At 36.9% G+C, this 23185-nt stretch overlaps 1 protein-coding gene and 2 long non-coding RNA genes across 17 annotated transcripts in view; 2 read left to right on the forward strand and 1 right to left on the reverse strand.

Moving 5' to 3' along the window:
* LOC147836041 (uncharacterized) overlaps window positions 1-23107 on the reverse strand; it is a 305239-nt gene extending 282132 nt beyond the window's left edge. For 6 of the 14 annotated variants that reach the window (XR_015495897.1, XR_015495894.1, XR_015495896.1 and 3 more), the window contains exons 1-2: window positions 4798-5943; window positions 3745-3835 (exon numbers count right to left, since the gene is read on the reverse strand). The gene's annotated coding sequence lies outside the window, so the exon portion shown is untranslated. Of the gene's footprint in view, window positions 1-3744; window positions 3836-4797; window positions 5952-14433; window positions 14457-15003; window positions 15173-17052; window positions 17193-17523; window positions 17590-22671 lie in introns of those variants that run through there. The other 8 variants (XR_015495890.1, XM_087261522.1, XM_087261525.1 and 5 more) reach the window with 3 other exon arrangements.
* Window positions 1-23185, forward strand: part of LOC141375396 (uncharacterized) — a 170364-nt gene that overhangs the window by 35228 nt on the left and 111951 nt on the right. The gene's annotated exons all lie outside the window — the stretch shown is intronic.
* Window positions 5069-21418, forward strand: LOC141375397 (uncharacterized). Of its 2 annotated transcripts, XR_015495950.1 has the most exons (4): window positions 5069-5301; window positions 9040-9131; window positions 17108-17216; window positions 21342-21418. It is a non-coding gene; the product is annotated as an uncharacterized LOC141375397 (long non-coding RNA). The 2 variants fall into 2 exon arrangements; XR_015495949.1 differs by lacking the exons at window positions 17108-17216; window positions 21342-21418 and adding an exon at window positions 13533-14379.

The following is a 23185-nucleotide window of genomic DNA, read 5'->3' on the forward strand; positions in this document are numbered from 1 at the left end:
GAAGACATTTTCAAGACAAAAAAAGATTTAAAGATTTTTATAAAATTTGCTTGACGCATTTTGACAAATAGTTAAACATTTTTGTATGTAATGACTCTAGTAATGCAATGAGGACTATTAGTTGTATATGGAATAACTATTCAGCATTTACAAGTTTAGTTAATTTTGACTGACATGACATATGCAAATGATAATGTTATAAAACAACAGAGAGTTGTATGAAAGTGATTGATGCCTAATTGCCTAATGACTAATTGTTTTGATAAATGCATTAACTTTTTGAGAAATGCATTAACTGTTGTGCAAATGTAAATAGTGTTGTGAGAAAGGCACCAAAGCTACTGAGAAAAACTGTAATAGAATATCAGTTCTTCCTTGGTACGTATGAACTACTATTAACATTCATTCTGTATGCGTATGTTTTAGATCCCTTAACCCTACCTAATTCCTAAACAAAACTGCAACAACTACCCATAACAATAACAATATCTGTAATAATAACAACAATAACCGGTTATCAGGGGGGTATTGAAAGAAACTGTTTGGCAATGTTTATTTTGGTGAAATGTACACAAGTTGTGTACTATTGCCAAAACTTATCATTTGTGATTTTTCATCAATTATTTTTTGCATTAAATTATAATCTGAATTGACATAATCTGAAATGACATTTTGCAAAAAAACAATAGACAGACAGGCAGGCAGACAGACAGACAGACAGACAGACAGACAGACAGACAGACAGACAGACAGACAGACAGACAGACAGACAGACAGACAGACAGACAGACAGACAGACAGACAGACAGACAGACAGACAGACAGACAGACAGACAGACAGACAGACAGACAGATAGATAGATAGATAGATAGATAGATAGATAGATAGATAGATAGATAGATAGATAGATAGATAGATAGATAGATAGATAGATAGATAGATAGATAGATATCCAATTTCTCAGTTATGTGTTTGAACACTAGAAGTGAAATAGCCAGTGGAAGGTGTTGCAGCACTGCCTTCAGCAAATCCCCCAGCATTCAGGACTCGATGGCCCCATGAAAATGAGTGTGTGATCCTGATAACAGTCTCTCATCTATCTGAATATCTGCTGCCTGGATAATGGAGTTACACTAGAGTGAACTGAATAGAACAAATCCAGAGTAGGAACCAGCTCAGGCTCAACTCTCAGATGGGCTTCAGACATCTTCCTTTCACACCCTCTCATTTCCTCGCTCTCTCTCTCTCAGTGCCGTGTGGAGATTGGATTTTTACAGATCACAACGGCAAGGCAGCACACTCATTCAAGTGTGCTCCCCACGAGAAATGTATCATGATCTCTCATAATATTCTGTATACGGCTTCACCGAAGCGCTGCTCCTTAAATGCGTTTGTGGTATTAATATTAATATTTATGGACTGTGAGTGAGGGCTGTCTATGCAGAATGGAAGAGCAAACTTTCATTAATTCCTATGGAGAGGAAAGTCCAAATTAATTCCAATTCTCATTTTAATGCCTTTATGCTAATGCGGGCACAGAGAGCCAGTGAAGAGGAGCCCAGTGGAGAAGCGGGTTCAAGTTTAAAGCGCATAGAGATCACCAGCTTTCCCAATGCCGCCGACCAGTCCAGGCTCACACACACTTTAAATCCAAACTCCGGCTTACTCCAATGAATATAGCATCGCCGCTAAGCAAATTACACTACACCGCAGGTGCGTTGTGAAGTAAATTGAAACACAAACAAAACACTGCAGTCCATTCGACTCTATTATCCAATCCCCCACCCCCTCTCTAATAAAGAAATCTAGTGAGTTTTTTGGCCACTCACTTCAGGCTGGATGAATGAGATTCTAGTCCATCCATTTCAGTTTGTCGAGCTTGCTTAACTGAATCGAGCTCAGCCAAACACAAATAGATTGCTCCTGTGGTCTCCCCACGTCCCCATCCCCTTCTCTTACACCTGTGATCATTACATATTTACTGCACAGACAAGCTCTCCCGGCTGCTGATAGTGGCCTATCCGTTAATGTCTGTGTTCTGGCACCTGCTGGGTTATTGTCATTAATTGAGCTCATTTGAGAAGCAGGTCGGGGCAATAGAAACGCAGGTGTGTGGGACAACTGTTATTATCCAAGTCCACGGACTGGTCAAAAGAAGACGGATCCCTTCATCACTGGAGGTGCTGTTCCTGACGGCTGTCCATTCTTTCTACTTTTAACCCACATTAGCAGCTAATTGAGCTTTCGGATTCATTAATAATGTCTGTTTGTTTTTGTTTTTTTGGGGTTTAAAAAATGATGATGGCCATGAGTCAGGTGTAATCTGATAATGAACACTGCTCCAACAAAGGTTGACACCTCTTTATGAAATGAGCCTGGAGTTTGAATAAATAGGATGTTAACCTGACATTAGAATATCAATATTATATTAATCATTTAAGGGATTTATAATAATATAATCTGACTTTTAATGGTGATTGGTGATTTTTAAAAATCTAATTATTTTATTAAACCATAAGAATTACCATATTTGATCCATTATCTACTGAAGATAAACATTTATAGTCACAGCCTTTCAATTTTTTATCTATTGGATTGCGACGTTGGGGTGATTACAATATATTAAAGACACAACAATAGCGTCAGATACAGCAGATTGATTGTATGGAACCAGGTTAAACGTTCTGGCACATTTACAGCACTCATATACATAAAAAAATAAACAAAGAATAAACTTGGGCCAATTGGTGAGTGTGTGTGTCGTTGCATGCAATGTTTCTATATTTATAACCACCTCAAAGAATATTAGGGGTCGCAAGTCATTTGCATTGTTATTTTGGGAGTTGCAGGCTGAAAATTTGGGAACACGCTGGTTTAAAGTTTATAACCATGAGGTTATTTTTGTATGTGTTTTCTTGTTTTTGTTTTCTTAAAGGTAATTTAATAAATAGGAAGTTCAAATAAAAAACATTAAAGCATAGACCAATTTTATGTATTTTTGATTAACCTTTGTATATTTTTTTCAATTCTCAAAGAAAGCATTGATTTTCATTTTATGATTCACTAAGTATCACAGTTTCAGCTAAAAATATGTTGAAGGTAATTTCCTCCATCTTGGATGGCCCATGAGTAAATGCAAATTTTAACAGCAAATTTTTATTCTATGAATATAAACATATAACAAAGTTGAACACTTTGGCTGTAGCTAATGTTAAATACATGCATATTTGAAAAAAGAAGCCAAATTCCATTTGTAAACACAGTAACTGTACTAAGCCATTACAAGCTCAAGACTTCAATATATAGACCTACACAATTAAAAATGGCAGCAACTCTTCACTGAGGTGACACTACGATGATTAACCTGACAAACGGCATGACAATCCTCACCACTGAAATGCACTTTGACTGTTTTAACACTTATCTGTCCATACATTGTGTAGACATATGAACACACACACTATCTCTTTCTGACACCCACATGCTCTTTTAGTCTCACTCTCGCCTTCCTCGCTGAGCACATAGTAAGATTTATTCTAGTCCTGAAGAGCTGTGGCCGGAGCTGCTGGATATTTATGGTTTAATAAGACTTACATAAGTCTTGCAGGTGTGCTTTCCGTCCCGCCACCAAACCTATTCACATGATTTATAGAGGGCCTTTGGATTGCGTACTGATTTAGAACCTCCCTCACTCAACCTCTTTCTCTCAACGGATGTGGGCCTGTTGGTTGCTTAAAACTCACCGTGGTTGCTCCATCTCTGGATTTTTTAGGACACGGGCCTGCCAGAATAGACTCCAGTGCTCAGACAGCAAGGCTTCATTACTGAGAGTGTCTGCAAGACAAATCAGTGGATAAAGTGATGGTTAGGGAACATTGATTGTCAAATCTGAACCTACATTTCAACGTGTGCAGGCCCAGTGCAAATTAACGGATAAAGACACACAAAAAAATCATCAAAATAATCGTTCCCATGGAGGTAGTTGTCAGAGCATGCAAAGCAAATGTGTGAGTAATGTTTAAGAGATTCTCAAGACCTCCTGTGAAAACTTCATGGCAAAAAAAGAAGGTATACCTGGCGATAGAGCTACTCTTTAAATCACAAAATACAGTTCATGAAAGGTTCAGAAATGAGTTTGCATTCACAGGATGTTAATCTGACATTTATTATCTGAAGTGAACAATAACACAAGACACTTCCTCAAAAATCATTATAACCCATAAGAAAACAAGTACAATAGCAATTTATAGAAAATACTACAGTGTTTTTGAACCATAATATAAACCATTTTGAGGGATGTAAACTATAACAATGGTCCTAACATATTTCCTGTTTTACATTTTTAAATTCTATAGCTTAATGCCATGATAGGTATTTTACCATTATAAGTTATGATTGAATTACCTCTTGTTACAGTTATGAAATAGTTTGACAACAAGCAGGAAATGTTGATGGGTCAATGACATGACTACATTGATATGGTCTATAATAAAGTACTTACTTGCATTGCTGTTGTGTGTGCTATATAGCAACTATAGAAATATAAACAAATCAATACACTTTAGCATAGCATGATTCAAAAACACAATAGTTTCTATTTGAAACTATAACATAACCACATTTCATATGTAAATTTTGCCAGGAATAAGTTGCAGCTGCTTTTTTTTTTACCTGTAATTAGAAAAGAGACTACCTTTGTGTTGAAATGTGCAAGCAATTTATTTGAAGTAACGTTAAAACAATCGTTCATATAAAAACGAGTCTTAAAGGATTAGTTCATCCAAACACATACTCACCCTCATGTCGTTGAAACCCCTCACAGCTCCCTCATCCTCCAATGACTGCAAGGTTCACAACTGGTTCAAACTCCAGAAAAATATTTCTTAAAATATCCATAAAGCATTTCATACGGCTTCATTTCTTCAATTGGCATACAAGCTACGAGAATACTGCTCGAATAAAACGGAAATAACGACTTTATTCAAAAGGTTATTTCCTCAGTGTCACTGAGAAGGGCGTGCGCGGGAATCTGGGAGGATATACGTCACTCATAGTGCTCGTGAACGGGGCACGCGCCCTTTACCGAGGAGAGGAACTGTTAAATAAAGTAGATATTGAACCACTGAAGCAATGCGGTCTGTTTTGAGGATGTTTTAGCATTTTCTGAAGTCTTAACGAGTCGCCTTGTTGTCTATGGAGGATGACGAAGCTGTCAGATTTAACGTTAGCGTTAACCTAAAACATCTTAATTTGCATTCCGAAGACTAATGACGGTCACATGGCTTTGAGACGACACGAGGGTGAGTAATTAATAACATAATTTGTGGTGAACTAAGACTTAAATGGTATTCAGCTCTACTCTTCAGCACAAGGAGCCCTTTTATAATCCAACATAACAAAAAAATCAAGCACTAACAGATATCACAGATACCAAACTTAAAGGGGAAAATATTCAGTTTTAACATGCACTCTTCTAAGAAAACCAATAAAGTTTAAGAGGTTTTCAAGACTTCCCGTTAAAACTTCAGAGCATAAAACATAAATAAAAGCTGGGATACCTGCCTATACAGCTAGCCATCCTTTACAACACAAATGGAGTTTTAGACGTGTGAATGTTTAAGTCAGTAAGAGAGATGAGTGGAGACAGCATCAATAATACAGGATGTCATTTAAAGCTCCGGGTTAAGGCTCCTGAGTGTAGTCTGCCCATCTGGATGATGTATTGTTGAGCTCTGCGGAATGACAGGTGTGTATGAAGCTGGACCGTATGATTTAACAATGCCACGAGAAGATCAAGTTCATCACAGCGTGCGCGAGGCGGCGAGCAAGCGAGCGAGTGAAAGCGGGTTATCAGACAGAAATGCCGCTTCACCAAATCGCCTCAGACGTGCGGACACACACCACGCCGCCGCCTCACTTGACACACACTCCCGCCACACCTCGTCGACCTGTCCGCGCTCTCTTCTTCATCCTCTTCCTCCTCCTCCGGGGAGCTCCCTCCATTCTCATGCAACAATGCAAAACTCCCTCATTACCATCTCCTAAATATTCATGAATATTCGGCTGGATAAGCGTGTCACCTGAAGAGTGGCCTTTTACTGTCCAATAAGCACACACATCCATCTCCCTCTCTGATAGGCCAAATAAAGGGAACGTCCAGAGCGCGTCTCCGCGGAACGAGGAAAAAGAATAGAAAGGGAATTTTGAAATGCTAAATAAAAAAGGGGGGGGGGGGGTAGCGGCGTGGTGGAGGATGAATCACTCATATTGAGTGACATTCCTCAGATCTGAGCATCTTATCCGGGGTGAAATATTCTTATCTGACTGTCATAGGACTTGACACAAACAGGAGAGGAGAGCAGAGCGCCAAACGCACGTTGCACTACAGAGGAAGAGAAATGAGAAGAAACAAAACACATATTTAAGCAGCCTTTAAAAATGGTTTGTTATTTATATTTCGTTAGCTTTAATGTAGCATTTTCAGGTAGTGTTTTTGGTTATGTACACATACATACATAGATTGATGGAAATATACACAATGGCCATTTATTTGAGATTTCTTTTTTTATATTTCTATTTTTTATATATTTTTAAATTACTTTTGTCATTTTGTTGTTTTTTTGTTTGTTTGTTAAAATGTGTATAGTTTTTTTTATTTCATTATTCATTCCTTTTCCTTCAGCTTAGTCTCTTTATTTATCAATGGTTGCCACAGCGGAATGAACTGCCAACTTATCCAGCATATGTTTTACACAGCGGATGCCCTTTCAGCTGCAACCCAGTATAGGAAACATTCATACACACTCATTCACACTCATACACTAAGGCCAATGTAGTTCATTCAATTCACCTATACCTCATGTCTTTGGACTTTTGGCCAAACCGGAGCACCCAGTGGAAACCCACAGAGGGAGAACATGCAAACTCCACAAAGAAATGCCAACTGATCCAGCTGGGACTCGAACCAGCAACCTTCTTGCTTTGAGGTGACAGTGCTACCCACTGCACCACTGTGTCGCCCCTATTTCATTATTTTTATTGATATTAATTATTCTTTCGTTGTCTTTTCGGCTTAGTTCCTTTATCAATCTGGGGTTGCCACTGCGGAATGAACCGCCAACTTTTCCAGCATATGTTTTATGCAGCGGATGCCCACTGACACTCATTCACACACATACACTACAGACAAGCTTACCAAATTCACCTATACCACATGTCTTTGGACTGTGGAGGGAACCAGAGCACTCGAAGGAAACCCACACAATCATGGGGAAACATGCAAACTTCACACAGAAATGCCAACTGACCCCTGAGCCGGAATTCGAACCAGCGACCTTTTTGCTGTGAGGCGACAATGCTATTTTATTATTATTATTATTATTAATATTATGTTATTTTTAATTGTTTTAGTTAAAAAAGACAAAAGTCAGTATTTGTTTTAATTAAAACAAAAAGAATGGCAAAAATAATAAAACGTTTCTTTTTTCAATCAAATAATAATTTTTTTCAAATGCTACTTAATTTCTCATAGATTTAGTCAAACATTGATACTGAAAGATTTAATTTTATTTTTACACATTGCTACTTTTATTTTCACTGGTCTTTTTGATCACTAGACTTTTGCCACAATTGTGTGTGACATAATAGCATAGTTAAAAAGGGAGGGGATGGGGGAGTATCTTTTTATAGTGTTTTCAATTATTATTACTGGCAATATGGAAATTAAATCAAAAGTGTACGGAAAAAAATAACTTTTTTTTGCATAGTGAAGGCTTTGTCCCTCAAAGAGTTTCTGTGGTATTATACAGTAATCAGTAATTCACTTAAGCAGAACTGACCAGATAACGAGAGAAGGAATTTGAGCATATCAAAAACATCACAGCGCACTATCACACTAGACTCTTGTCAGAGGCTTTGATGTGCCCTGCTCTCAAAATGGTAGTGTGCTTAAAAAAATTGCAGCTCAATTTAAGTCTCATCCAAGGAGCTTACAACTGTAATTAAATCATTAAATTCTTGTCTACGCTTCACAGAGCGTAGAGAAATTAACTTCCCACCAACCTCATTTTCTATTTGAACATGAAATAATGATTTTCTGCCAGTCTAATTACAAAGCCAACATCTGATCAAGCCAGCATCCAGAGGGGATTATCACATGCTGCAGTATTAGAGCTCATTACCAGCTTGAGTGCAAAATTATTACATCTTGTAATTGGATGGTGAGATTTATATACAGATCGGGCCGGTTTCTGTAAGATTGTAATTACAAGGTTCGTTGGTTAGCTACTTATCAGAACTTTGCAGGAAAACAAAACAAATGGCTGGGCGAAATGAGCATGTCATTAACCTGTAACCTCAGAGACAGGGGCGCTGAGGGGGAGGAGGGTGTGTGCATGTGTGTGTGTATGCAGGGCTCGTGTCTGCATTAAGGGAAATGGGTTCATCCATTTCGGCACCCACCGGAGCAGCCCGCGCAAAACAGTCTGTTTCATTTATTTGACCTGCGTAATCTGCGCCAGTTAAAAAGAAAGAAGGTGGAAAAGCGAGAGAGAGAGAGAGAGAGAAGGAACCAAGGGAGGGGGCTATGAGAGGAGAAAAAGAGAGGAGTAAATGAGCTGTCTCTGCCAGTAGGATGGGCTCAATGCTTCTATTACTTAAAGCTAACAGGCTGTGAAGCCATTCATTCACAGGGCTGAGAGGAGCTATTTGGGCCTGCTGGAGAAAAGAGAGAGAGGAAAAAGAGAGAGCGAGATCGCTAACCTGGCTACAATTTGAGCAGAGTATAAACACACACACACATACACACTATAGGTAGAGAAAGAGAAGCTTGTGTTTGGTAACGCCTGATATAAACAGGCAACTAATCAATGAAAGAAAGGGCTGAGTTTACGCCGTAGGTAAAAAAAAAATAAAAAAAAAACAGAGAGAGGGAAAAGGGGAAGAGGTGAAAATAAAAATTGTTCAATTACCAATTACCTCACCAACACGTTCTTTCTTTATTTCTCTTTCTCTCTCTACCGCTCTCTCTCTTTTTCTAGAACAAGTGATTTTGCAGCACAAATCAATGTTGGCAGGTCAGGCAGCCAGCTACTAATCTTGGCATTACAACGCTCCAATCAGCGCGAGCCAGGTAATGGAGTTGTTATTGAACTTCATAGTTAGGATTAGATTCTCAGCGAAGATCAATGCCGCTCTGAGATGAGACTGATAAAGGCCTGATAGCAATCTGAATCCCTATAGCCATGCACTGAGCCTTTCTCTCTCTCCCTCTCTCTGTCTTTATGTGTGTTCAAATTCCTCTCCCTCTTGTCCTCCTTTTCTCCTATTCCCTTCTCTTTCTGCCGCTTGATTGAGCTACCAAGGTGTTCACCTGCGCCCAGCTCTTCTTATGTTTATATATTGCTGCTGCTTGACCAGACTTTGTCGGTTAAGCACAGCAGTGATTTGTCACTGAGCAGGATGTTTATTTAAATGTCTACACTGTTTAAGAAATATAATGATTTTTGAATTATAGACTGACATAAATTAAGATAAAATGCACAATAATAGGGGAAAATTGAGCATCGAGAGATATTATGATGTATCCCAAAGAGCCGGGCTGTGATGAGAAAAGGGAATTGAGTATCTAGCGAGGTACGGAGTAATGACTACATTTTTTATCACAACTAATGGCCTTTTAATTCTCTCTCTTTTCCTCCTGCTTTGTAATGGGATTATTAATATCACTCTCTTTCCGAGTGTTTTGAGGAAATAAGCCGAGCTAATGCACTGTGGGGGTCAGACGGAGCCGCGCGGGCCTTGTTCAAGCCCAATAGCTGCTCTGGGAAGACAAAGACAATTTATTGGCCATTATCATTTCATAATTCTGCATTCATCGATGCTCATACAAAATGCAGTTCGAGGACTTATTTTCCTCAGGAGGAGCAGAGGCCTGTCATGAGCCCCCGAGAGCGGACCTGTAGGAGCGACTTGCAAAGTTGATTTTGTTAAAGCTTGCAAAAGTACTTCATTTATTTCAGGGCTCCTTGTGGCCATTTAGCAAGTAGCGCTGTGGAGGCCCCTTGACAGTGCCAAATCAATAGTGAATCAATGGCCGAGGCAAATCAATCAGCCAGGTTTTCTTCTCAAAATATTTAATTAAACATGGTGGAAAATAACTCCAGGATTTATTGTTTGATGCTAAGAGCATTAGTGATTTGCCTTTTCCTGAGCTACGCCTGAGGCCCAAGTCACCCGAGCGCTGCAGGAGCTCAGTGGGACCAGGGGAATAGCAAAGACACTTTTCCAATATATAATAATGCTTGTATTTATACATGCGTACGCGGCTTCTTGACTCTCTCTCTCCCTTTCTCTCTCTCTCTCTCTCTCTCTCTCTCTAATGCACACGCTAATCCACTGCACCAGACTATCGTTTGAGAAAGCGAGGAGAGACAGGGCGAGCGGCCCAGTAGAGCGCTATGCTTTTAGATAGTCTCCGTTTAACATCTTAATCCTTCACAACCATCCTACTGAGAGACGCGCCACTGTCTGCCCACTGCTGGTGAGCATCTCCACCAATGTGTGTGGTCAGCAGTGCAGATAAATAGCTTTAAAAGTAGACAAAAACTAAGAAACGAAGTACAGGTCTGTGAAAGCCTGGACGATTAATTTGGCACTGTACCCTTCTAGACATGGGCTGGTACAAGTTTCTGACGGTATGATAACCTTGGAAATAAATATAACGATTTTACGGTATCACAATATTGTGATTACTGCACTAAAATAATATATTTAAATGTCTGGGTTAAAAAACAACAACTTTTTCCCCATTGAACACAATATATTTTATTTTAGGAAACATTTATAATATTCCGTAACAGTAAACATGTCAGGCTAAATAATTCAAATACATGTTTGACTTCTGCGGTCTTCATTAGTTTCAATAACACAGACTTCTTTACAACACAAAAAAACCTTACATATACCTTAGGACCGGTATAACAGAAAATTTTAGCAGTTTTAAAATCTTGACTATTCCAAACCACGATAAATCTTGAAACCAATTATCATCCCATCCTTAGTCACTTCCAGATTTTCCTACTGTAATATGGAGGTTTTTCTATTTGTGATTAAAAGAAGGACTCTGACAAACTTAAAGCGATAGTTCCCCCTAGAAATTCCCTAACATGAAAATATCTGTCATCATTTACTTACCTCTTATCATTGACTTCCATATTTTTCTATGGAAATCAATGGTTATCTTACTTAGCTTTCTTCAAAATATCTTCTGCTGTGTTCAACGGAATAATGAATCTCATAAAGGTTTGAGGCTGAGTATTTATTTTCATGTTGATTTTTGGGTGAGCAATTTCTTTAACTTGATGATACTTTGATGTTTTGCTCTACAGTTACACTAAACACTATTCTAGGGTGCATGATTCAAATTCCTTTATCATAACAGTGCATTCATACTGTACAAGCAAGAATTGATTTTTAGTGAAAGAATATGCACTTTGTATTGTTTTCACAGTACTTAGTTTAGCCACTAGTACACTTAGTTTCTCCCAAGGTTTGTTCTCCACTTACATTAACTGGAATTTTAGTTTTCCTGCCACTGTTGCATCTAGCTGGCTGGCTGGCTTAACGTGGTTAATTGGTGTAGCTGATCTTTAGTGAACTGTCCTTTAATCGATATATTTGTATTAAACTAATTCAGACTTCTCAAGTGGCGTTTCTGTTCAATTGAACTAAATCACTGTTAATTTAACTAGAAGTAAACTAGAATTCTACCACAACTCCCGTTTGTCTGATATGATGGAACGTTTTCACCTTCTGAAATAGTGTTCTGGCTTTTTATTCTCAATTCTTCATCTATGTTCAGCTATTTAGACATAATTTACATTGTAATAGTGTTATAGAAATAAAAAACAAATGTCTTGACTTGACATGTAACTAACACAACAGGTAAATGGAAATGACATATAATGTAGCTATTAGTATTTTAGTTTCTCATAACTTGTGGAGAGGAAATGTGCACACAATACACAAGGATGAACGCTTCTAGTGTGCATCTGTCAAGTGCAAATGTTTAGCACATTGGCAACACTTTAGCACCAATAGGGTATGTGGAGAGCTAGTTTTTCTTCCCATACTGATAAATATCTGGTGAACGGTTAATGTGACTTTTTTCAGTTTTATACAGTTTCTTTTACAGCATTGATGCTGTAATATAAGTAAAATATAATCAGTTAAATAGACTTCAGCATTAATTTAGTTGTTCAAGCATAAAACGAGATGAAAAGCCGTTGAAGCGCACATGCCCGTCAGGATCAGCAGTCTAGCGCAGAAACTTCATTGAAAATACTAGGGTAAAATAAATATTTATATATTAAAGACATGGCTCGAAAAAATATATAATTTAAAGCAGTATTTCTTGTATATTTGAGACCCGTTTTATATAGTATATTAATCATGCAGTGAAAATCATTGATTTTTAAATAAAACAGACCTTAAACAAGCTGATTTTGTAACGGCATACAGTTCGCCGGAAGCGATTGACCCAAATTACTGCAAAATTAAACGTCCTTCCGCATACTTCTGCATATACCCTATGTACACCTCAGCTTCAACATGCTCACAAGGGTCCACCTGTTTTGTTGAGGCTGCATGTGTATGAATATGCTGTTTGAATTGTTTTTGAGCTACTTGTCCACAAGGTGTCAAATCTGATCTATAAAATCATTTAAATTAGAAAAGAAATGGATGGTATGGAAAAAAAAAACAACACCAAACAAGCTACTGACGATCAATTTGCCCATGTTGAATAAAATGCTAATATAGAAGGATCAATACCATGTCTCCCATTTAAATGAACACAAATACATTTTTGTTGCTCATAACTTTTAAAGAGAAAAGTCACAAATACAGTCAAGCGCTTGCATTGATGTACACTATTCACCTTATTCTCCGCCGTCGAGCGGGCGCTGCCATTTGAATATTTTTGTCTCGCAACTTCCGGTCTCATTCACTTCCATTCATTTTTTGACGTTAAAAATTGCTCGTTACGCTGCTTGATGTTGCAGTTTGATATTTTCTTATTATATTATTCTACTTGGTCTGTATAGTCATGCAAACATTTGTTTGTAGAGCAAGTAGTTTGACCATTTTCTGCTGTTTCTTATTCCTAGTCATTTCTTCCATAGGCGACTGAATCATAAAGTTCTAAGACAATGGCAAAAACAGGTGCACTTCCGCATTTTAGAATAAGGTTAATAAAATTGAATAGAATACACTCTGAAAAGCTACTCTGGGCATTAGTCCTGTGCTAGTTATTATATATAGGAAGATAAGTTTGATACTAAAAATTGCATAAAGAACCACCCAGATGGTTAATAATAATAGTTAATTTATTAATTCATTAGTTGTCCTTTGGTTTAGTCCCTTTATTCATCAGGGGTCGCCACAGGGGAATGAACCACCAACTTATCTAGCATATGTTTTACATACTGGGAAACATCCATACACTCATTTAGTTTATTCAATTCACCTATAGCGCATGTCTTTGGACTGTGGGGGAAACCGGAGCACCCAGAGGAAACCCAAGAGAACACAGGGAGAACTCCACACAGAAATGACAACTGACTCAGCCAGGACTTGAACCAGCGACCTTCCTGCTGTGAGGCGACAGTGCTAATCACTGAGCACCAAGCCACCCAAATAATAATAGTAATATTAATAATGTATAACTGGTTATATTATTATTTCATTCATTTTATTTTCAGCTTTGTCCCTTTATTATTCAGGGGTCTCCACAGAGGAATGAACCACCTCATTTTATAATTGTATTTCGGTTTTTGTAGTGTGGGTAATTTGTTCATACATCTTATGTAGTATTGTTAATGTTATTGTAATTATATTTCTTTTGTGTAGTGTGTAATTTGTTTATACAAAAAAAAACTGTGGAAAGACATAATGCATGCACGCAGACAAAATAACCTTTGAAAATTTGAACACAAGACAGTAGAGTACATTATGCGTCAACTGGGACACAACTTGGATATCCATTCGCCATGCTCAACATCAATCTGTGTAGCTCTGTAAAACCTCTCGCCCAGGTTAATTCACCCCCTCAGATGTTTCAGTTTGGTGCTGCGTGTAATCATTAATCGCTTTCCATAATCTGCAGGATACAGAAGGAAGTGATTTGATTGCACACATGCTAAGCTTCTGACAGGGCCAGCCACAACAGACATTGATATGTGAGGATAATACAGAGGCGTGTTGGGATCTGGGATGTTTCTGAGGAGGAGAGAGGCGTTATTGGTGATGATGAGGGTGGCATTGTTCTGAAAATCTGGCAGCTCTTCCCAAGCTGTGTGTATGAAAGGGGAATTAGGGGAGTGTGTGTCTGTGTGTGTATGTAATCATCACTGGGTCACAGTGGAGTGACCTACCAGCTGAGTCCATTGCTGCTCCACTGCTCACAAGGTAACAAATGGCCCCAAATACACAAACACATGCGTACACACACAGAGAGAAATAAAGTGGGTTAACATTTGCTCAATTTCACAAGTCAACTCTGAAAGCTAAATCTACAAACAATTACACTCGACTGCACACAAAAGAAAAGGAGCAATCTTGTTATCCCAAGGTCTGAGGACTCCAGAAAACGGTCAATGTGTTTTGGTTTATCACAAAAGGCTGCTTTCCTTGATCCCGGTACTGGCATGTTTTAAACATATAAATAAAGAAACAAAAGTATAGGTGAAAAAACATTTAAAAACATATATGTCATAAATCTGATGTTATTCTGTTGTTAAAAAAACAGTAATAATATTCATTTATTCATTCATTTTCTTTTCGGCTTAGTCCCTTTATTAATCAGGGGTCGCCACAGCGGAATGAACCGCCAACTTATCCAGCATATGTTTTACACAGCTGATGCCCTTCCAGCTGCAACCCATCACTGGGAAACATCCATTCACACTCAATCACACACAAACACTACGGACAATTTAGCTTACCTAATTCACCTGTACCACATGTGTTTTGACTGATGGGGAATCCAGAGCACCAGGAGGAAACCCATGCGATCACGGGAAGAACATGCAAACTCCACACAGAAATGCCAACTGACCCAGCAACCTTCTTGCTGTGAGGTGATCGTGCTACCCATTGTACCACTGTAACACCCTATAATAATCATAATAATAATAAATAGATAGTAGTAATAATAGTAATTTATTATAAACAAATACATATAACAATTATATATAAATATAATTAAAATAATATCAATCCATAAAAATAATTACTGTCATACATTATTGCCATTAATATTTTACTCACTTAAATGTCAATTAAGTGTAACAATATTTATATACAAACAAATTATGCAATGCATAAATATGATATGATTTGATAACACATTAAAAGACTTTTAAATCATTACATTTTGCAACTATCCTTTAAACGGCAAGGTTTGACATTATTGTAGCAGTTTTAATTGTTTGAAGAGTTCATTTGCAAAAAACAAATAACTAATGTTTTTAAAAATTGAGAATTGATACTTTTATTATTATTATATATTTTTTTGCTATTGATCTCTACAGTACTCAATGTAAAATCATTTATAAAAACTATCAAAAGACTCTTTAGGGATCTTTATAATTGTTATTTTATTGTAGGTTTTACCTATAATGTAGGTGTATGTAAATACACCTGATATAATGCTGAACGATGTATATTTTATGTTTGTATCCGCATCCAACTAAATTAGCAAATGTTATTTTATATATATACACTGTACAGAAAACATGACAGTTGGTATCTACTTTAATGTTTTGATTAACTTTTTTTTAAAAATGTCCAAATTTTAGGAAAATAACGCTGTATCATTCAGCATTATATCAGGTTTATTTACATATACCTACATACAAAACATGATTTTTTAAATGTAAATACACCTCATATAATGCTTAATGATGTAACATTATTTCACTACAGACATTTTTTAACAAAAAGTTATTCAAGACATAATAGACACTGATTGTCATAATTTCTGTATGTATATATATATATATATATATATATATATATATATATATATATATATATATATATATATATAATAACATTTGCTAATTTTATTGTGTTTCTCAACCACGTTCCAGTAGGACCACCAACCCTGCAAGTTTTGGATGTCTCCTTTGTTTGTCACACCCATTACTGGTGTTTCAGTCTCTGGTAATGAGCCAATGATCTGAATTAGGTGTGTCTGGTTAAGGAGACATGGAAAATGTACAGAGCTAGTGGTCCTCCAGGAACGTGGTTGAGAAACACTGATTTAATTGGATGCGGATACATAAACATGACTTTTTCTTGACTCGTATGATTAATAATTGTAAATAATAACTTTATATAATAATATAATTTTATTTCCCAGAGATGGTTGCAGCTGGAAGGGCATCCGCCGCGTAAAAACGTGCTGGATAAGTTGGCGGTTCATTCCGCTGTGGCGACCCCAGATTAATAAAGGGACTAAGCCTACAAGGAAATGAATGAACTTAATTTTGTTACCAAAAAGTAAAAAAAGAATCAAGTTAAGGTTAGAACATTTACTTTTGCAACAACAAAAAAATATTTTAGTTTACAGCTTGAATAACAACAGAAAAAAAAATGTCTGAAATATTATATTAATAAGATAGAAGATCTACTTTCATTAACATGACTGTACCACACACACACACGTCCACACACTTATATTGGAGTGTGTACATGAGGACAGTGCTTAGGAGGTCTATGTCATATCACTAACTGCATGCTGAGTAAAAGTGCTGGCAGTATAAACTGCACTGACCTCAGTGTGTTGGCATGCTGTGCTACTCAATATTACTGATTACACACATACACAAGGAAGGCCATAATGCTATTCAGTCTAGACCTGATAACACACAGGCACTTCTATGTGCCATTAACCAGTGTTGAAAAATAATGAAGAAGGAAAAAAGACGAGCTTGCATTTTTTTTCAAGAGGCTGAACTGGTATAAGCATGCAATCTTTGAAAACCTACTTGACTTTATTTGAGGACGCATCAATATGTAGACTGTGAGCTATTCTTCCCGCAGGGTTATCAGTGCCTCTGGGTGGATAGGGGCCTCTGTGTTAGTACAGCTGCTTCTCCTGCAGCTACATACAAACCTGCTACAGCAGCTGGAGACAAAAAACACAGAGATGGTAAGCTTGCAATTGGTGATCTTCAATTGACTGCATTTATGTTATTATCTGATCACTCAGTTTTTTGAATTAGCTTTAAATCACTATACTTTCTACAAAACACTACTACATAGTAAAAAAAGTAGTTACTGTATTGAATCTTTATGTTGAATCCAATTCAGTAATTTCAACTTTCATTCAAATGACTTAAAACACCAAGGTCAATTTTGGAAAACTTTAATATGCTAAAATAACATTAAAAAAGTGTATATTTCTTGCGGGATGAGTTGTGGTTGTTGTTATTATGTGTGTATGCTCTGTCCAGCACCTCAGTATGATACTTGGGGAAGCCTGTCATCTGGACGTTAGAGACATCTTGCTTCAGGCATAGGCTCTAGAAGAAAAAATTGAATGAATAAATAAAATAAAATAGTATAGATAAATAAAAATAACTCTGAGTGGCTGCCTTCAGCTTGCAATCGATGCAGTGCAATTAAACTTTCGGGTGCTTCATGTATTGTGTACACTTCATCAAATGATTTCCTTAAGTGTTTTAGCACAAGTAGTTTAGTCACTGTAGAAGTTCTGAAGATTAACTTAGTAGTTTATTATGAGTTAGTGCTGACTGAAATAATTTTGACACCATCACAAATTGGCATTATTTGGCTTTGAATTTTCGGTTCACTAGAATATGGTGTTCACTTCATCAAATGATTTCTTTGAAAGCAAGTGTTTTAAGTAGTACAAGTTGTTCTCCGTCATTAAAGAACTAAAGATTATTTTATGGTGTATTATGAGATAGTGCTGACTGAATTCGTTTTGAAACCAGAAGGAGTTGACATGTGTCACCACGAAGCATTAACTATTGTTTACAGTCATTACTATTAACATACATTTGAAATTGTGACTACATTATCTCTGTATTTTGCATATGCACAGATGACAGTTTTATTGCCAACACAGCTGAATTCCACTCTATCATCATAACAGAAAATAATCTGGAATTGGAAATTGCCCTCTCACACACACACACAGACACATGCAGACACACACAAACACACTTGTTCCTCTCTCTCTCACACACACACACACTAAGTCTTGTTCCTGTGTGTCTTTCTGTCACTTCACCGTAAACTGACAGCAGCAAAGCAAGCTCCAACTTGTATTTTAATTCAGGCCTGAAGTTACTTATTTCAGTATTGATCAGCTGTAATGCTGAATCAATGCTCATCTTGTTACCTGGGCTATACCCGTGTAACACACTGATATCCCCGGCCACAGGAACTCATTCCCTTTGCAAAGTGACTTTACCATAAAATCAATGGCTGCTTTGTTACTGATACAGGAGACAACCACGCAGAGAAAGGCTGGCAGCGGCGCAGAATACATGCATGTGGCTAATATGCAAATTATGAAGACAGTACTGGGTGTATAATAATAATAACAAATAATAATAATAATTCTTTAATTAATGAATATATATATATATATATATATATATATATATATATATATATATATATATATATATATATATATATATATATATATATATATATATAAAATACAAACACATTTACAGTTCAAATAATTGATTTCACAACATGCTTTTAAATAGACTATAAAAGATTTAGAAGTTGAAACACAGGTTTGTAGATGTTTTGAATAGTTTGTAAGTGTGATTCATGTTAACTGTAAATTGTTTTTTGTTTGTTGCCTGCTGGACTCATGTGACTTATGTACTGCCTAATCTTGGCCAGGACACCCTTGTAAAAGAGATTTTTAATCTCAATGTGTCTTTCCTGGTAAAATAAAGGTTATAATAATAATAATATAAATGTATATATTATTAGTTTTATTATGTAAGAAATTAGTATTATATAGAAGTGCCATTATTATAATTATTATTACTATTTGTTATTATTATTATTATTATACACCCAGTTCTGTTTTAATATATAATATAAACTAAGTTAAAATAAATTACAAATAATACATAATAATTTAAAAAAAAAATAAAAGGTAATCCTTCTCTTCAAATTTACTCTAAAAGGCAACTGACGAAAAACAGAACTTGTAGGTGTGCACTCTTTGCTGAGAGGGCAGATGTTGGCAAATACCGATAAATGAAAGTGACCCTGCCTTGCTAATAGAACAACTCGAAGCCCGCGCTAGACCGCCATCAAAATATTTACCAAAGCAGCGCGCAAAGGCTGGGCAGCGCGCGCTCTGACCTTCTCAATCAATTACTGCGCGTGGCCGCCGCTGGCTGCGCAATTTACCAAATCCAAATTCCCACTTTATGACCACGCTGCTTCGACTATACGCCTGGCCCGTATCACAGGCGATGAAACAATCGAGAATAAGTCCCTCCAGGTTTCAGCAACCTCAGCACACAGATTTCAGCAATGACTTAATAGACTGGAGTTCGTCGTTGATGCTGAGGAAAATGTTTTTTCTTCCTTTTTCGCCTGTGCTTTGTTTGAATTGCCATAGGCTATACACGGTATTATATTAGATATACTATAAACATATATACGATTAGAACAGGTAGAAGACCTTTTTACTTCATTTAATTTATGCCCCTTGTTATTTTAAATAGCAATGATCTAAATCCGCTCGCGTTGCGCGTAAAGGTTATGAAAAACCATACAGTACACAGACGCCAGAATGTGTAATCTAAACCACCTGTAGATGTTCGGTCGGACAACAAGATCGGCCCTGTGGAGCTTTTGGTCCTCTGGTTAATGAAGGGTTAAAACAGACGTCGCCGTTTGAATTTGGTGTTTGATACAATTTGTTAAAGTGTTTTAATAAGTTGCAGTCCATTGACTACTCTTAATTTGCTCCAAATTGCTGTGTGTGCCCAGGGAACAGTTCAAAACTCGTCACTTTCTCCCCCAGTGCAAGTTATCTATTTAATAGACACGATTGATTGGAGAAACCTAATTAAAATAACATTAGTCAAATTATGCTAACAGTAAAAAATTAAACTTTAAACATCTTCAGGAAGTATACTTGCTCCTGAGTTCATTTTTAAAAACCTTTAAATTATTTCATTACATTCCCTCAGTCATTTTATACTTCGGTATAAAGTTATTTATTTATTTTCAACATACACAAGGTTTTAAATATGAAAATAAAACAACATCAGTGCGCAAAATCAAATAAGAGTGGGTATAGTGTGTACTTTTAATGTATTGCTGTTTAATTAAAATCGTAATTATATATAATATTATAATTTGGAACTAGTTTTTATTAAAAATCAAGAAATTCATTTTTAGACCAAGCAGCACAAGTAATTATTCTATAGCCTGATGAAGATAAAGCTGTTATATTACCTTTAGTGTAACCAAAATTTTGATGCTAAATTCTTACAGAACCTACAAACTGATTTCCTTTCTAAACTCATATTGAGAACTGACCAAATAAAATCCTGTTTGCCAGAGCTGTTAAAGAAAATGAGATTTACACCAGTGACACTCTCTCTCACACACATATTTCTCATTCCTCCCCCCCTGTCGAATACACCACACACATCAAAGGTCATTAAGTGTGTTTTCTTTTTAAATCCTTTGTCACCTCAATTAACAGATCGGATCAGAAAAGCCCCTTTAAAAGACCATGTGCGATGGGATATGTGTTACTTGTTTTCTGTCGCCTTGGCATTATAGAGCTGATTCAGAGGTGTAATTTGAAGAGCCCCTGTTTGAAGTCTTTGATCAGCGCTGTCGCAGGCATCTTGTGTATTGCATAAGGAAACGCTTTTGAGCGCAACGTCTCTGCTTGTTTATTTGGATGCGTGTTGGAGAATGCGAAATGGTGTCATCTGCATAATTGCTAGTAAAGGAGTCACAGAAATCATCCCTCAAGTCACACATCCAAGATTGCCCTATTTATACACGTGATATTAGTGCCGAGCTTTGAAATGTTGGTCTGCGTTTAATAAAGTCATGCTAAAAGTAAAAAAAAATTTTAAATATTTATTTATATCAGTTTATATTGGTTTATGGAAATAATAATAATATAGATACAAATTAATTGTGTGGTTTTATTGTTATTATAAAGCAAGAATTATAACTAATAATTATTAGTAGTAGTAGTATAGTTTTATCATGGTTTGTCACTTAATTTGCATCGTTACAGGGGCTTCCAAGAGGTGGGAGAAGAAGGCAGGAAGAAAACCCCGTCCTAATGCTTTTATGGCTGTGCCAGTTTCCTGGGTCAGTGTGAAAGTGTTAAGTTAGTGCATGTGTATTTGATTGGGCCAATAAATCAGAGGCAAACCTTGAGGCCCTGACAGGTCCCGGGATGAGACACGTGTCCATCCGAACTCAGAGCGCTGCAGGGCGGACACCAGCCGCACGCTTATCTTTTCCACCGTGCGTCCTATATGCTTCACCAAATGCGCAATTACTTTGCATCAAAATAACAGCCAATGTGTGTAGGTAAAATCAACGTGAAATATGACTGAAAGGAAAAGCAGACTGCTTGAAACGTAGAGCGTTAGCTGTACTTTGCATTGTCCCAGATGGCGCAGTGCTGTGGGGTCAGCCGGGTGGGCTAAGAGCTCTTGTTAGCTCTGCAGGTCCGTGTGGGTGTTATTGACGGTTATGTAGTTATTACCATGCGCTCTGAATGGCATCAGACTGCTGTTCTAATTAATAACCCCCGTATTCCTGCATTGTTAGACGTCAAAACAGCAGGCACGTGGTAAAGAGAACATGGAAATCTGGGAGTCCCTAAATAAGCGAAGAGCCAATACAAATGCCATTCCAGATATTATGGGATGCCTTAACAATATCTCTTTAAAAGCAGATGGTAGATTTAAGAGGAACATTAAGTTCTTGGAAACCACTTCAGTAAATCCAAACCGAAGTTGATTTGCCCTAATCTTTCATTACTGAATTGAGATTTAGTCATCCTATATTCAAATAAATGAAACTCGTTAAAGCACTAATCGGTGCCGTTGTTTGGAAGACGATTAGCAGACATATGATGACACTAGACTAGAGGCATAATACGATTATGGATGTTTCCTGCATATTTTCATATATTGATTCAAGGAATTTCAATCGTGATCATCGTCCTTGTTTTAATCCGTATTATTTACAGAAGGGTGCGGATTATATCAGATCTTTTCAGTGGATATCTGTCGATCTGTAGAGTAATCCGGTAGGTTAATCGCTTAAAATATGTTTTTTAAGAACAGAAGATTTTACACATGAATGCAATTGAAACATTTGCGATTATAATTTAATACATCAAAAACGCCCAGAAGACTGACAGTTTAACTGTATTACTTACATGACATAATAATAGTAATAGTAATAATAATAGTAATAATAATAATAATAAGAGTAGTAATAATATTAAGTTAAAATGTAAATGCACCACACTAAATTGTAATTTAGTGAATATGTACATAAAAAATAAATGTGCTGCTCTTCAAGCTTTTCGTTTGTTGTCAACTTACTCAGAAGGCGAACGGTAAAATGCCAATGTTTTGATGGTTCACACACTAAAGGCGTCAGAGGACCTCGACTGGCTTGTTCCGTGTAAGATGAACTAAAAACGCTCTTCGTACAGTACAAGGTTTTCCTTCAGTATTTTGTCAGCGCAAACAAAATTCTGTCTGAACTCTCCGATTTACACTTTGAAGTTTTTCGTTTCACATGCATGAAGAAGACGCGACTAAATGAAAAACACTAGATCTCACTAGATCTTAATGACTCAAGAATAAAATATTTACCATTTTGTGGATCAACATTTTTGAGAAGTAACAAAAAAATGGGAAAGGGCTGAAGCCGCGAACAAATAACAAATGAAATGATTGGCGAGCCATAAAATGAGATTTGAAACTCATTCAAATAAGAGATGGCGACGTCAGAGGACTTATCCAGACGGAGAGCAGGAGCGGAGAGAGAGAGAGGGGGAGAGAAAGAGGGAGGGAGGGAGAGAGAGAGAAAGAGAGAGGCTGTGTAAGTGGG

This window comes from Danio rerio, chromosome 7 (assembly GCF_052040795.2).
Source record: "Danio rerio strain M-AB ecotype USA chromosome 7, GRCz13ab, whole genome shotgun sequence".
In the NCBI taxonomy this organism is placed as follows: Eukaryota; Metazoa; Chordata; class Actinopteri; order Cypriniformes; family Danionidae; genus Danio; species Danio rerio.